Raw genomic sequence first — 15145 nt, forward strand, 5'->3', positions numbered from 1 at the left:
ATCGGTGAAAACGTGGCCGTATATCCTGTTCACTATCAGGAATCGTTTTCGTCTTCTTCAACATCACCCTTAAGTAGGATAATATCTGTATCTGAGTATTTCATGCCATTCACTAACACAGGAATCAACTTAGGAAGATGTCTTACGAGTACATCTTTGCGTATTGGCTATTCAGCTAAAGTTAGCCAAAATTCACAGGCTTCTAAAGCCATATTTTCATCTTGATCTTGAGTCCTCTGTAGCATGTACTCAACTATATTATGCATGTGAGGGAGTAGGTGATCCATTTGAACTTCGAGCAACATCACAAGTGCTTGGCACACATTTTTCCGTACCTCTGGTTCTTCATCACCAGCCAATGCAAAGAGATTCTCAATAAAAGAATCAATGTGCAACATCAGAGCTTGAGTCCTACTGATGATAAACTGATTGACACATGCAACAGCATGAGACCTTATTTTTGGACTACTGTGCTTGAAGAACTGTAAAAATTTGGGAATCATAATGTTGAGAGGACGATCTAAAACATCACTATCTAAAATCTCAGCTGAATCTTCACAAATCTTCTGAAGGGCACCAAATGCTCCCTCACAGGTGTTGTAATCTTCAGAATCCAACAGGCTACAGAGTTTTGGTAAGAGGTCATGCCAATTCTGCAATTCTCCCTTGGAGGCTATAGTTGTGATCAAAATACCAACAGTGGCTCTAATCAAAGGAGAGGAGCCACCAATATTATTTAAACATTCACTTTTAATAAAGTCTGTTACACCATTTGGGAAGTTCTGAAAGTGTGCTTTCACATTATTCTTCAAGATGCGACCACTCAATGACCTTGTGGGTTCATCTTCAGATTTTAATTTTGTAAGAACAAAAATCAAGTAGTTGTTAAAGTCTGGATATTGATTAAGTTGTTCCAGTTTCTAGAATTGTTGCACGGTTCTCTGGATGGTGGTGTCTGGGGACTGGGGCTCCTTCAACAGCTGCAGGATTTGCTGAAGTCCTTGCTCGTCAGGTTTCCACTCATACTCCATCATGGTTTGCTGCCTGGGGTGCCCCGAAGGAAGTCTCAGACGGTGAAACCCGGTGGAACTGCTCTTGGCAGCCTGGCCACCAACGTCTGCTCAATTTTGAGTTTTTTTGATCTTGCTCCTCTAGCTCTTTCAATTTTGATGATAGGGTGTCGATTTTAGATCTTTCCTCGCTTCTCATGTGGGCATTTATTGTTGTAAATTTCCCTCTAGACACTGTTTTAAATATCCCAGAGATTCTGGTACGTTGTGTCTTCGTTCTCATTGGTTTCAAAGCACATCTTTATTTCTGCCTTTATTTCATTGTTTATCCAGTCAACATTCTGGTGCCAGTTGTTCAGTTTCCATGAAGCTGTGTGGTTCTGAGTTAGTTTCTGAATTCTGTGTTCTAATTTGATTACCCTGTGGTGTGAGAGACTGTTATGATTTCCATTCTTTTTCATTTGCTGAGGAGTGATTTATTTCCAATCGTGTGGTCAATTTTAGAGTAGGTGCCATGTGGTGCTGAGAAGAATGTATATTCTGTGGATTTGGGATGGAGATTTCTGTAGATATCTATTAGGTCCGCTCGGTCCAGTTCTGAGTTCAAGTCCTGGATATCCTTGTTAATTTTTTGTCTTGTTGATCTAATATTGATAGTGGAGTGTTACAGTCTCCCACTATTATTGTGTGGGAGTCTAAGTCTCTTTGTAGGTTGGTAAGAACTTGCTTTATGTATCTGGGTGCTCCTGTACTGGGTGCGTATATATTTGGGATCCTTGGCTCTTCTTGATGCATTGATCCTTTTATCATTATGTAATGCCCTTCTTTGTCTCTTTTGATCTTTGTTGATTTAAAGTTCATTTTTTCAGAGGCTAGGATTGCAACTCGTGCTTTTTTGTTTGCTCTCCATTTGCTTGATAAATCTTCCTCCATCCCTTTATTTTTAGCCTATGTATGTCCTTGCATGTGAGTTGGGTTTCCTGAATACAGCACACCAATGGGTCTTGACTTTTTATCCAATTTGCCAGTCTGTGTCTTTTGATTGGGGCATTTAGCCCATTTACATTTAAGGCTAATAGTGTTTTACGTGAATTTGATCCTGCCATTTTGATGCTAGCTGGAAGTTTTGCCCATTAGTTGATGCATTTTCTTCATTATGTCAATGGTCTTTACCATTTGATATGTTTTTGGAGTGTCTGGTGCTGGTTGTTCCTTTCCTTGTTTAGTGCTTCTTTCAGAAGCTTTCATAAGGCGGGTCTGGTGGTAACGAAATCTCTCAGCAATTACTTGTCCATAAAGGATTTTATTTCTCCTTCACTTATGAAGCTTAGTTTGGCTTGATATGAAATTCTAGTTTGAAAGTCCTTTTCTTTAAGGATGTTGAATATTGGCTCCCACTCTCTTCTGGCTTGTAGGGTTTCTGCTGAGAGATCCACTGTGAGTCTGATGGGCTTCCCGATCTTTCTCTCTGGCTGCCCTTAGCATTTTTTCCTTCATTTTAACCCTGGTGAATCTGACGATTAAGTGCCTTGGCATTGCTCTTCTTGAGGAATATCTTTGTGGTGTTCTTTGTATTTCCTGGACTTGAATGGTGGCCTGGCTTGCTATGTTAGGGAAGTTCTCCTGGATAATATCCTGAAGAGTGTTTTTCAGCTTGAATTCATTCCCTCCATCACATTCAGGTACACCTATCAAATGTAGATTAGGTCTTTTCACATAATCCCATATTTCTTGGAGGCTTTGTTCATTTCTTTTCACTCTTTTTTCTCTATCCTTGCTTTCTCGTTTTATTTCATTGAGTTGATCTTCAGTCAATTTCGCTATTGAAACTTATGTATGCTTCATGAAGTTCTTGTGCTGTGTTTTTCAGCTTCATCAAGTCTTTTATATTCTTTTCTAAGCTGTTTATTCTAGTTAATGTCTTATCTAACCTTTTCTCTAGGTTCTTAGTTTCTTTGCATTGGGTTAGCACGTATTCTTTTAGCTCTGAGAAATTTGTTATTACCCACCTTCTGAAGCCTGTTTCTGTCAATTCATCAGATTCATTCTCCATCCATCTTTGACCCCTAGCTAATGAGGAGTTGTGATTCCTTGGAAGAGGAGAGGTGTTCTGGTTTTTGGTGTTTTCATCCTTTTTGAGCTGTTTTTTTCCCATCTTAGTGGCTTTATCTACCTGTGGTCTTTGACTATTGGATGGGGTCTCTGAGTGGATGTCATTTTTATTGATGTTGAAGCTATTTCTTTTTGTCTTTTAGTTTTCCTTCTAACAATCAGGCCCCTCTGCTGCTGGACTGCTGGAGGTCCACTTTAGACCTTGCTTGCCTGGGGATCACCTGCAGGGGCTGCAGAACAGTAAGGGTTGCTGCCAGTTTCTTTTTCTGTTATCTTCGTCCCAGAAGGGTACCTGCCAGATGTTGGCCTAGGCTCTCCTTTATGAGGTGTCTCCGGGTATTCGGTCGTTGGAGAACTGCTTTAGGAGATAGTCTGTCCCTTGCAGGAGCTCAAGTGTGCTAGGAGCTCTGTTGTTCTGTGCAGAGCTGCTGGGAATGTACTTTTAAGTCTGCTGCAGTGGAACTGATAACCACCTCTTTTCCCAGGTGCTCTGACCTAGGAAGGTCAGCTTTATTTCTAAGTTCCTGACATGCTGCTGCCTTTTTCCATAGATGCCCTGCTCCACATGGAGTAATCTAGTCACAGTCTGCCTGCAGAGGTGTTGCTGAGTTGCCGCAGGCTCTACCCAGCTGCTCTGTGAACTGCCTCGGTAGTGGCGGATGCCTTTCCCCCCACTGAGCTGGACTGTCTGGTGTCCAGCTGCGCTTGCTGTGAAACTCTCAATCCAGAGCCTTTCTGATTGCTTGTTTTGTGGGAGCAGTACCCACCAAACCAGATTGCCTGGCTCCCTGTCTCAGCCCCTTCCCTTTCAGTTGAATGGACAGCTCTGTCTCCCAGGCATTCCAGGTGCCGGTTGAAACAGCTGCCCAAATTTGTGTGAGTTTCTGTGCACCAACCCGTGGCACCAGCTGTGCTGAAAACGTGGTACTTTTTGGAGACGGAATCTCCACGTCTATTGGCAGTGAAAACTTGTTTGGAAATGCAGTGAGCACTCACCCTCTGCATTGTTTTTGCTGGGAACTGCACTCCAGAGCTGTTCCTATTTGGCTATCTTGGATCCTCCTCCAATTAGCATAATTCTTAAGGGCCGTAGGATTTTTGGAATGGTAAATGAGGATTGACTTCAACTTAAAGTCACCAGCTGCATTAGCTCCTAAGAGAGTCAGCCTGTCCTTTCAAGCTTTGAAACTAGGCATTGACCTCTCTCTAGCTATGAAAGTCCTAAATGGCATCGTCTTCCAACTGTTTTTTAGTGTATTTGTCTTCATCAATTATTGTAGCTAGATTTTCTCGATAACTTGCTATAGCTTCTACATCAGCACTTGCTACTTCACCTTACATTTTTATGTTATGGAGATGGCTTATTGCCTTAAACCTCATGAACCAACCTCTGTTAGCTTCTAACATTTCCTCTGCAGCTATCTCACCTCTCTCAGCCTTCATAGAATTGAAGAGAGTTAGGGCCTTGCTCTCAGTTAGGCTTTGGTGTAAGGAATATTGTGACTGGTTTGATCCTCTATCCAGACCACTAACACATCGATAGCAGCAATAAGGCTGTTTTGCTTTCTTATCATTTGCATGCTCACTGGAGTGGTACTTTTAATTTCCTTCAAGAACTTTTGCATTCCATTCACAACTTGGCTAACCATATGGCACAAGTGGACTAACTTTCAACCTATCTTGGCTTTTAACATGCCTTCGTCACTAAGCTTAATCATTTCTACTTTTCGATTTAAAGTAAGAGACTTGTGACTCTTCCTTGAACCCTTAGAGTACATTGTGGGATTATTAACTGGCCTAGTTTCAATATTATGTCTTAGGGAATAGGGAGGCCTGAGGAGAGAAAGAGAGATAAGGGAATGGTTGGTCAGTGGAGCAGTCAGAACACACACACAACATTGATTGATTAGGTTCACTGTCTTATATGGGTGTGGTTTGTTGTGCCCCAAAATAATTTCAATAGTTAACATCAAAGATCACTGATCACAGAACACCATAACAGATTTAATAAGAATGAAAAAGTTTGAAATATTGTGAGCGTTGCCAAAATGTGACATGAAGACTAAATGTGAGCACATGCTGTTGAAAAAGTTATGGCAATAGACTTGCTCAATTCAGGGTTACCATAAACCTTCAGTTGTTAAAAAAATGCAACATCTGAAAAGTACAATAGAGTGCAATAAAACGAGGTATGCCTGTATATGTTCTTGCAAAATATGTGTTCTTTTGTGTGCATATTTTTTTTGTTTTATATTTTTAACAGCTTTGAGTATAATTAATATATAAAGAACTATTTGATATATATTTGAACATATTTTATGTATACAATTGAATGAGTTTTGACATATACATACAGCTGCCATACTGTCACCACAATCAAGGCAAAAGCTGTTCAACACTTGCCAAAGTTTTCTTGCATCCCTTTGTTTTTGTTTTTGGTTTTTGGTCAAGGGAGAAGGATAAGAATACTTAACATGAGATCTACCCTTTTAACACACTATGAAGTGAATAATGCCACATTTTTAACTAGAGACATTTTGTTGTAGAACAGATTTTTTTTAATTTAATTTTATTTTAAGTTCCAGGATACATCTGCAGGGTGTGCAAGTTTGTTGCATAGATAAACGTGTGCCATGGTGGTTTGCTTCAACTATTGCACCTATCAACCCATCACCAAGGCATTAAGCCCCACATACATTAGCTATTTATCCTGATGCTCTCCTTCTCTCCCCCGACTCCTGTCACCCCCGTCAGGCCTCAGTGTGTGTTTTTCCCCTCCCTATGTCCATGTGTTCTGATTGTAGAACAAATCTTCAGAACTTACTTATGTAGGCCGAGTGTGATAAACATCCTTGTGCATGTACCCTGATGCACCTCTATGAAATTTCCTTATGATATAAACTCAGGCTCAAAATTGCTAAAGCTTAGTCTATGTGTGCACTTAATTTTACTGAGTAGTGTGGATTGCTCCTCTAAATAGATGAACTGATCTACAGTCCTAAAAGCAATTATAAAGATGACCGTCGCCAGATCTCTGAACACATTTGGCACAATGTAACTTTCTAATTTTTGTCAGTCTAGTAGTGTAATCTCATTTTCTTTTTTATTTCTAGTTCTGTAGTTGACAGTAATTCTTAGAGTCTTATCACATGCTTGTTACCTTTTAGGGTTTCATTCAGTACATTTCTTGTTATACCTCTTTTCCATTAGTTTTTGCAATTGGAATTGTCGTTCTTTATTTGCACATAATTTTTTATAAAAAGATAAAATCCTTTTTTATTTCAGATATGGCGCATAATATATTTTTCTACCTTGTCAATTGCAAATTAAATTTGTCCAGTGTTCTTTGTTGAATAGAAATCCTTAACTTTCACATAATCAAATTCATAAAGCTTTGCCATATTGATGATATTTTTAAAAGAAGTTTTTCCTTGTCTATGAATCATGCCCTTCTAAACTTTTTAAAATTAATGTTATTGTTTTGACATTCAAATTTTGGCCTTTAATCTGATTATAAAACAGCATTTCATGTAGCAGTAAATAACCAATAATCTAGTTTTATTATATTTCATATGATAATCCAGTTTTCCCAACATCCGCCATCCTGCAATCTGTTTCCCCCATTGACATGTGTTTAATATTGTGTCAAGTTCCCGTCTATGCCCGTCTCTGAACTCACTGTGGTATTTCATTTGCTGAGCTTTCCTTGCTTTGATAACATACTCTTTGTAATTCTGGACTTAGTTTTATGTCTTCATATCAGGTATAGTCAGTCCTCCATTTTTAATCTTCTTTTTAAAGATTGACCTATCTATTACTGGATTTTTTTCATCCATACAGTGTTTGGAGCAAGTTTATCAATTATTTTAAATATCATGCTATAATTTTAACTGGAATACTATTGAATTTTTTCACTAATATGTGGAGAATTGCAATCTTTATGTCTGTTAATCAAAAGCGTTGGATATATTCTTACTGGAGTTTTAAAGTTTCTTTATGAATATCTTATTCTTGTTTTAACTGATTTCTAGATTATAAATGACAAGTTTTTTCATTATATGTTCTAATTAGCTATTTCTGATGATTTTTATAGGATAACTTTGCTTTCAACAACACAGCTGATTCCTATAGTTTGTCTGTACTCTGTTGGTTCTTTTAGGTAAGTGATCATTTCATTCACAAAAAATATCAACTTCATTGTCTTACCTTCCAATCTTGAATAGCTCTGTTTTCCTTTCTTTAGTTTTGGCTAGGTCCTCCTGTCCTAAATTAAAATGTAGCAGTGATAGTAGATACTCTTGCCTTTCAAATCATAAAGGAAATGCAACAAAGGCACTTCAGTAAGCATACTATTTGCTGTAATGAGTTATAATACAGATTCATCAGGATAAGGAAGTTCGGTTATATTCTTGGGTTGATAGGAATTTCCATTTAAATTACAGAAGAATTGTATCAAATATTTATACTGTATTGATTGAGATAATTATATGAATTCTCCTTTGATCTATTTACATTAAAAGCAATATTGATAGGTTTTCAGATGTTAGAATGTTATTGCATTTTTTGATAACCCTACTTGATTGTGTTGCAAAATACATCATTAGATATAGTTTAATATTTTACTTGGGATATTGGCATCTATTTTTATAAGAAAACAGAGCTATTGATTTTGTTATTGGAAATTATCCTTATTGAATTTTGCAATCAAGATTCCACTATCCTGATAAAATGAGATGGGCAAATGTGCTCCTGTTTTTGTATCCTGATCCATGATATAAGAGAAGTAAGTGTTCCTTAAAACTTTGGTGGAACTCACGTATAAAACCATTTAGTTCTAGAGTGGTTTTTTGGTTGTTGTGTCTGTTTGTTTATTTATTTATTTTTGTGAGAGAGAGTGTTTAACAGCCATTTAGCCATTTCAACTGCTTTGATTCTTACTGGTCTATTGAAATTCTCTATTTCTTCTTGCATCAATTTGGACATTTTACATTTTTTAGGAAATAGTATAGTTTAATCACATTTTCAATAGTAGTATATATTTGTGCATGTATTTATTCTAAATTATTTACTGAATAAGTTTTTCTTCTTTCTAATTCTGCATTTTGTTTGTTTTATATCTTACTTTTGTCTTTTGACTATATCATAAAAAATTTGTCTACTTAATTAGCCTTTTAAAAGTACAACATATAACCATTGTTTTTTTTTTTTAACCTTCTATATTACCATTTGCCACTATTTCGTTAATTTCTACCCTTGTCTTTTACTTATTTTAGAAATTTTTTTGAGTTTTAAATTTTGGTATTTATCAAACTACTTGAATTTAAATGTTTAGTTCATTTATTTTAAACCTGCCTTGTTTTCCAACAATGAATTTGAAGCTACATAGTTTCCTATATATACATTCATATTTGTGTCCTTTATATGGTGACATGTAGTACTTTGATTGTCACTTGGTTCTAAATGTTTCTTTACTCTTTACTTCTTTTTATTTCATTTTTTATCAAAAGATTATCTTGAAATATGTTTTGGCATTTTCCTAAAATATCATATTTAAACCAATATTTTGTTACTAATTTCTATTTTGTTGCATTTGTTGTTTCAATCAGAGAGCATGCTATTGATATTGATCACTTGAACTTCTTTAAGGCTTGTTTTATGGCCTAAACTTGATCTATTTTTTCTATAACATTTCCAGTATTTCCTGGGAAGAGTTCTATGCATATCTAAAAATCAAACTGTATTATTCAGATTTTTAATACCTCTGCTGATTGCATATATGCTTGATATATTATTTTTATTTAGATAAAAGTGGTAACAATCTCCAGGTACATTTGATTATTTCGTTATCTATTTTTCTTCATTTCTGCTAGATGTTTGACATATCTTGAGGATGTAAATTTAGGAGTCGATAGCTTTATGATGATATATTTTCTCAATTTTTTATCCTTTTATAAGTATGTAATTCCTTCTTAGGCATTCACAATATATTTGGCTTAAATTTTATTTTGTCAGTAATTGGGATTATTATGCAAGTTTTTTGATTGGCATATGTATTTTCCCATTTTTTAAATGTTCAACCATTTTATAACCTTTCATATTAAGTATTTCTTCTATAGATCCTTTGAATCAGTGACTTTTAAATATTTCCATTGTATTGTATATGTTAGGACACATTTATTTTCCCTGTTTTACGTTTTTTCTTTTACTTTCTTTACTCCTTTTTTCCCTCCTTCTTGCTTTCCATTGGCTACATTTCTTCTCTTGTTTTAAAATTTAAACATTCTAATTTACTCTAACATTGTAAATTAAGGTGCATTTATATATTTGTTTACCCCTATTGATATTTTAAAACCATATCTGCATATATATTGACTCTTTAAAAAGACAAGTACACTAACACACCTTTATTTCCCTTTGGTTCCTCACTGTAATGTGATAATAATATCTAAATTTTTTTCTTTTTTAAAATTTTTCTTAGAAACAACATAATTTTGCCAGATAAAATTATTTTATTCATGATTAACATAGATTTTTCATTTTCCCCTGAATTTGTTTTTTTAAAATTACAGTGAAATGTTTAAATACTGATTCGTGTATTTAACCTGTAATGACAATAAGAGTTTGTTTAAAAATTTCTAAGACAGAATACCCTTTTAAGCAAAAAATAGTACAAAAGACAAAATAAAAATAAAATTGCTTTTTTTCTAGATTCCTTTTTATTAATAGATAGAAGGTGTATATGAGATGTTTTGATAGTCATGCAATGTGTAATAATCACATCATGGGGAAGGGGGTATCTATCCTCTGAAGCACTTATCCTTTGTGTTACAAACAATACAATTATACTGTTTTACTTATTTTTAAATGTACAATTAAATTATTACTTACTATATAGTCACCCTGTTGTACTATCAAATTGTTGTTCTTATTCAATATTTTTTCTAACTATTATTTTTGTACCCATTAACCGTCCCCATTTCCCCTGCAACCCCCACTCCCTTTCTTGGCCTCAGGTAACCATCTTTCTACTCCCCATCTCCATGAGTTCAATTGTTTTGAATTTAGATTCCACAAATAGGTGAGAACATACAATGTTTGCCTTTCTGTGCCTGACTTATTTCACTTAACATAACGATCTCCCGTTCAATCCATGTTGTAGATGACAGGATCTCATTCTTCTTTGTGGCTGAATAGTACTCCATTGTGTATAGGCACCACATTTTCTTTATGCATTCATCTGTTGATGGACACTTAGGTTGCTTTTAAACCTTGGCTACTGTGAATAGTGCTCCAACAAACATGGGAGTGCAGATATCTCTTCAATATACTGATTTATTTTCTTTGGGGTATATATATCCAGCAGTGGGATTGCTGGATGTTATGGTAGCTCTCTTTAGTTTTTTGAGGAACCCCCAAATTGTCTGCCATAGTGGTTGTACTAATTTACATTCCCACCAACGGTGTATGAGAGTTTCCTTTTTTCTGCATCCTTGCCAGCATTTTTTATTGCCTGTCTTTTAGATATAAGCCATTTTAACTGGGGTGAGATGATATCTCATTGTAGTTTTTATTTGCATTTCTCCTTACATATGCCTGTTTCCCATTTGTGGTTTTTTGTTTTCAAATGTCTGTTCAGATCTTTTGCCCACTTTTAGATTGGATTATTAGATATTTTTCCTATAGAGTGGTTTGAGATCTTTATATATTCTAGCTATTAATCCCTTGTCAGATGGGTAGTTTGAAGATATTTTTCCCATTCTGTGTGTTGTCTCTTCTCTTTGTTGATTGTTTCCTTTGCTGTGCAGAAGCTTTTTAACTTGATATGATCCCATTTGTCCATTTTTGCTTTGGTTGCCTATGCTTGTGGGATATGATTTAAGAAAGTTTTACCCAGTCCAATGTCCTGGAGAGTTTCCCCAGTGTTTTCCAGTATGTTTGTTTCTAGATTTCACACTGTACTAGGGAAGGATATGTCTTTATGTAGTAAGTAAAAGATTAAAATCTCTCCTTCAAAAAGATAAATTCCAGGTCTTCCTTTTCAAGAGATGATTTCAAGATTTTTTGAGAGCTTTTTGAAAATTGTAAAGAACCTTCTATTTCACCACAATATAAACAGGAATTCTGATTAATTTCAACATACAAATATTGCACAATCCAGTTTAATACATGTTTTTAATTAAATGAAGTAAATGACTCATGGGTGAACTAAGAGCATAAGCATTAGCAATTCACGATCCAACAATAATAATTTTGTTCAAGAAATAATTACACTTCCTTTAAAATTCAGAAATGTACGGGCATGTAGGAAAATCACAATGAAGTCAACTAATATAATTACACTTTTAAAAAGCAATCATTTAGGAAAAAGATAGCCATTTCCATCAGTTTCAGAGACAAAGTTGTCTAATAAGAAATAAATTGGTAGGAACAGAGGGCATACGGGAATTCTGCTCTTTACAGTCAGTTTTACTGTGAATTTCAAACTACTCTAAAGAATAAAATTTGTTAATTAGAAAAAGAAAATAAATCAGTGATTGGCCTTTTAATGCCAAATATCTCTTACCAAACTTGGAACTTAAAATAGTTTTAAGATAATTGTCATTATCTACCTTCAAAAAAAACAGGAATAGGGCAAAGCTATTTAATAACTCCTTCATCAATCTGTATATAGAAGAGTACTTCTCCTTGGAAATGGGATTACTAGTGTAGAAATGAGTCTTTTTTGTTTAAGTATGCACAGATTAATAAATATATGGTCATTCATAAAATATTTTCTAATAAAAATTTTCTAAATAGCTCTAGAGGACTCAGAGCAAATTGCAGTGGTCATAAAAGGTGTTTGCAGTCAGTTAAAACTTTAGGTAGAAATCTAATGCAGAAGAATTCAGTACCATTAGGTAGTTCATCATTTACCACTTCTCAGGTAAAAATCTGTAAGATTACTTCCACAGATTCAAATTCCCTTTGTATATAATATCTTTAAATAATCACAACAATATAACCAGAATCCAGTAATATTAATTCAGTCCTCCTCAAGTTAAGCATATGTGATTATATTTATCGTGTCAGTAACCCTGTGGACTCAATGCCAATTGTACTGTGCATATTCAGTATTTGAAAAGTGGCTTGTTTTCTAGCATAAGGGAATAAAATAATGGATTTAAATTCTTTCTCCTAGACCTGGACACTATGTTTTCCTCCATTATATAGGAGGTTGTTGGTGTCTATACTCATGTTTCCTGTATTAGAATCATGGCCATAGTATTTACTTACAGTGTCACTCAGGACAAAGTTGTTTATCTCTGAGCATCAGTGTACTTTTCTATTAATAGCAGCTGACACGAAAATTGTTCTTTTTATGCACAAAGAATTCTTATATATATATAAAATTTGATATTTGTAATAAACCCTTTGTTAGATCTTATTTTTGTTTTCATATATTAATAGTGGATACTGAAGCACTGATACTAAAGTGACTTGCCTAAGATCACATTCTTGGTTAGTGGCTGGCATTGGTACCCAGACGGTCTGATTCCAGAGTGAATAGAATTTATCCACAAGGTTGTTGTGAAAATAAACTGCTATAAACTTTATAAAGCATTCATACCAGTTATAGGGCCCCAATAATGATTACTAAATGCTAAGTAATCAGGACATAATAGTATGTGTATGCAGAGGATAAGAAAGCTAGGCCTTAAGTTTAGATTTTTGATGTAAATACAGTTATCCATATAGACATAAAGTCATTGCATCTTTCTATGCTGATATTAATTTATTATAATAAAACATTTAAATTATACTATGATTTTTGTAATCACATTTTGACATTTCTGCATTTTAAAAACTTCCTTCTAATGTATATTAAAACTGGAAACCCATACAAATAAAATACTATTGGGCAATAAAAAAGGATAAAGTACTGATATATGCTACATGGATAAATCTCAAAAACATTATGCTAAGTAGAAGAATCCAGAGATAAAGACCACATATTATATGACTCCACTTGCATTAAATGTCCTTAAATGCAAAATATAGAGAGACAGAAAGTAGTGATTGCCTAGGACTAGGAGTAGAAATAGGATTAATGGTAAATAAGCATGATGTTTCTTTTAGGGTGATGAAAATGTTTTAAAATTAGATTGTGGTGATGGTTGCAGAACTCTGCAAATATGCTTAAATTTATTTAACAGTACTCAAAATAGGTGAATGTTATGGTATTTCAATAAAGCCTTTACAGAATATGGAAGTACCTTAAGTCTTGCATACCTTCTGTGAACATCTGCAATTAAATGCTTGGGTGCCCTTAAGCAAATTCCTTCTGTTTCATCGTTCTATCTGGCAGAGAACTTCATCGATTATCTAGCAGCTCTACCCTTGAGGACTGGAATCATGTCTGGTTTTGCTCACCATTGTATCTCGAGGAGGCACTTTAATTTGGCTTTAATTTTCCCTAAAATACAGAATCTGCTTGTCTGCAAGAAGCAGGACTATTGCTATGATTTCCAAATTCTAACTTTATCAATTTATATAATTGTGAGTCAGGGCCACCATCCAAACTGAATGAAAATATCCAAATATCCTAACATCCAATATCCTAAATCCAAATATCCTAAAATCCAAATTGAATGAAAAGTGACATGACTTAAAAGAGCTGAAAAATTATGATACTTATATGTCCTAAAAATACTGATGATAAAAATTTCTTTAGTGCTTATTTTTTTAAACAGTTTAAAATAATTTAGTAATTTTTATCAACGTTATATCTGCACCAAATAAGTAAGAATCTTTAGGACCTTTGGTTAAGAGATTAAACTTCTGTAGGAGAGTAAGAATAAATATATAAGCAAATATAGATATTTCGACTCTAGGGTATGGATGGTGAACATTTACATCACTTTGAATCAATAAAAACTATATATGTATATATATATATATCTGTGTAGATATATTAGAGTGGGCTTTCCAAAAAGAAGAAAAGATAGAGTTCAGATGTAGAAAAAAGCAAGGATGAAAATGCAGTTTTGAAGCTACCCTTCTATTAGAGATGTCTCCATAAATAAGAATTGCATTCTTTATTTAAACCCTAACATTATGTGGATTTCTCCCCCTCATTTAGTTCATTTCTGACTCCCTTATAAATACATTGGAACAGTTAATACCAAAACAAAGAGATACTGAGATCAGTAACATAAAATGACATTCCTAGAATTCTAGGTAATTAATCTAAACAAGGGGGTATGGAATAAGGATGAGAAATAAATTTTCCTTAGATTGTGCCTGTGTGAATAAGAAAAAAGTAGCCATGGCAATACACACATTTAATGAATACTCAAGAATTTAACAAAACACAGAGGTGAAGTTCTCTTATTTATTACATTGAAGCAGATACTTTTATTTTTAATCAAACCCTTCTATGTCTACAAAGATATAAAGACATAGTTACAAATAACTTCATTTAATAAATGTTTTGTCAATGTCCCAGAATTGGTTGGTATAAGATCATAATGCATAATCAGCCAAGAATGACATTTTTCTTCTTGGAGCTTCTAGCATACATATCTCCTGCATCACTTATCATATAGTTTTTGCAGATGTTCTTTATAACGCTGTCTAGTTTTATTATTTATTCTTATACAGTAATTTATCAACCACTGTCATGACTTATACCCAGTCTAGATTGACACTCCTTATGGAAAAGGACTGGGTATTTTATTTCAAAGCATCCTCTGCTGCCTCAAAACCAAGTGCTGCATGTATGGCAGACCATCAATACTGTTTGTTGAATGACTGCAGGGAAGTTGCTTTGCTGAGCATTCCTGTTCAGTTGACCGGGACAGTAAACTGATGTAGTGTTCACTGTATAATACATAAGACTTATTTTCTGATTGCAGTTGCATGTTCAATAAATAAAATACATTTACTCTTTTTTGGCCTTATTCTGATGTTTTTATTTTAAATCACAAAAATTTACTTTAGACATTTGCTGAATTTTAGTAAAAAATTATTTCTGCCATACTGAC

The 15145-nt window shown here is 34.4% G+C and overlaps 1 pseudogene across 1 annotated transcript; it reads right to left on the reverse strand.

Moving 5' to 3' along the window:
* Positions 1-6: 6 nt before the first annotated feature.
* On the reverse strand, positions 7-1116 carry LOC108284732 (annotated as a pseudogene). The gene has a single exon (XR_001817320.2). The product of XR_001817320.2 is annotated as a transportin-1-like (transcript).
* Positions 1117-15145: the final 14029 nt, after the last annotated feature.

The sequence above is a fragment of the Cebus imitator genome, unplaced genomic scaffold (assembly GCF_001604975.1).
Source record: "Cebus imitator isolate Cc_AM_T3 unplaced genomic scaffold, Cebus_imitator-1.0 Scaffold282, whole genome shotgun sequence".
NCBI lineage: Eukaryota > Metazoa > Chordata > Mammalia > Primates > Cebidae > Cebus > Cebus imitator.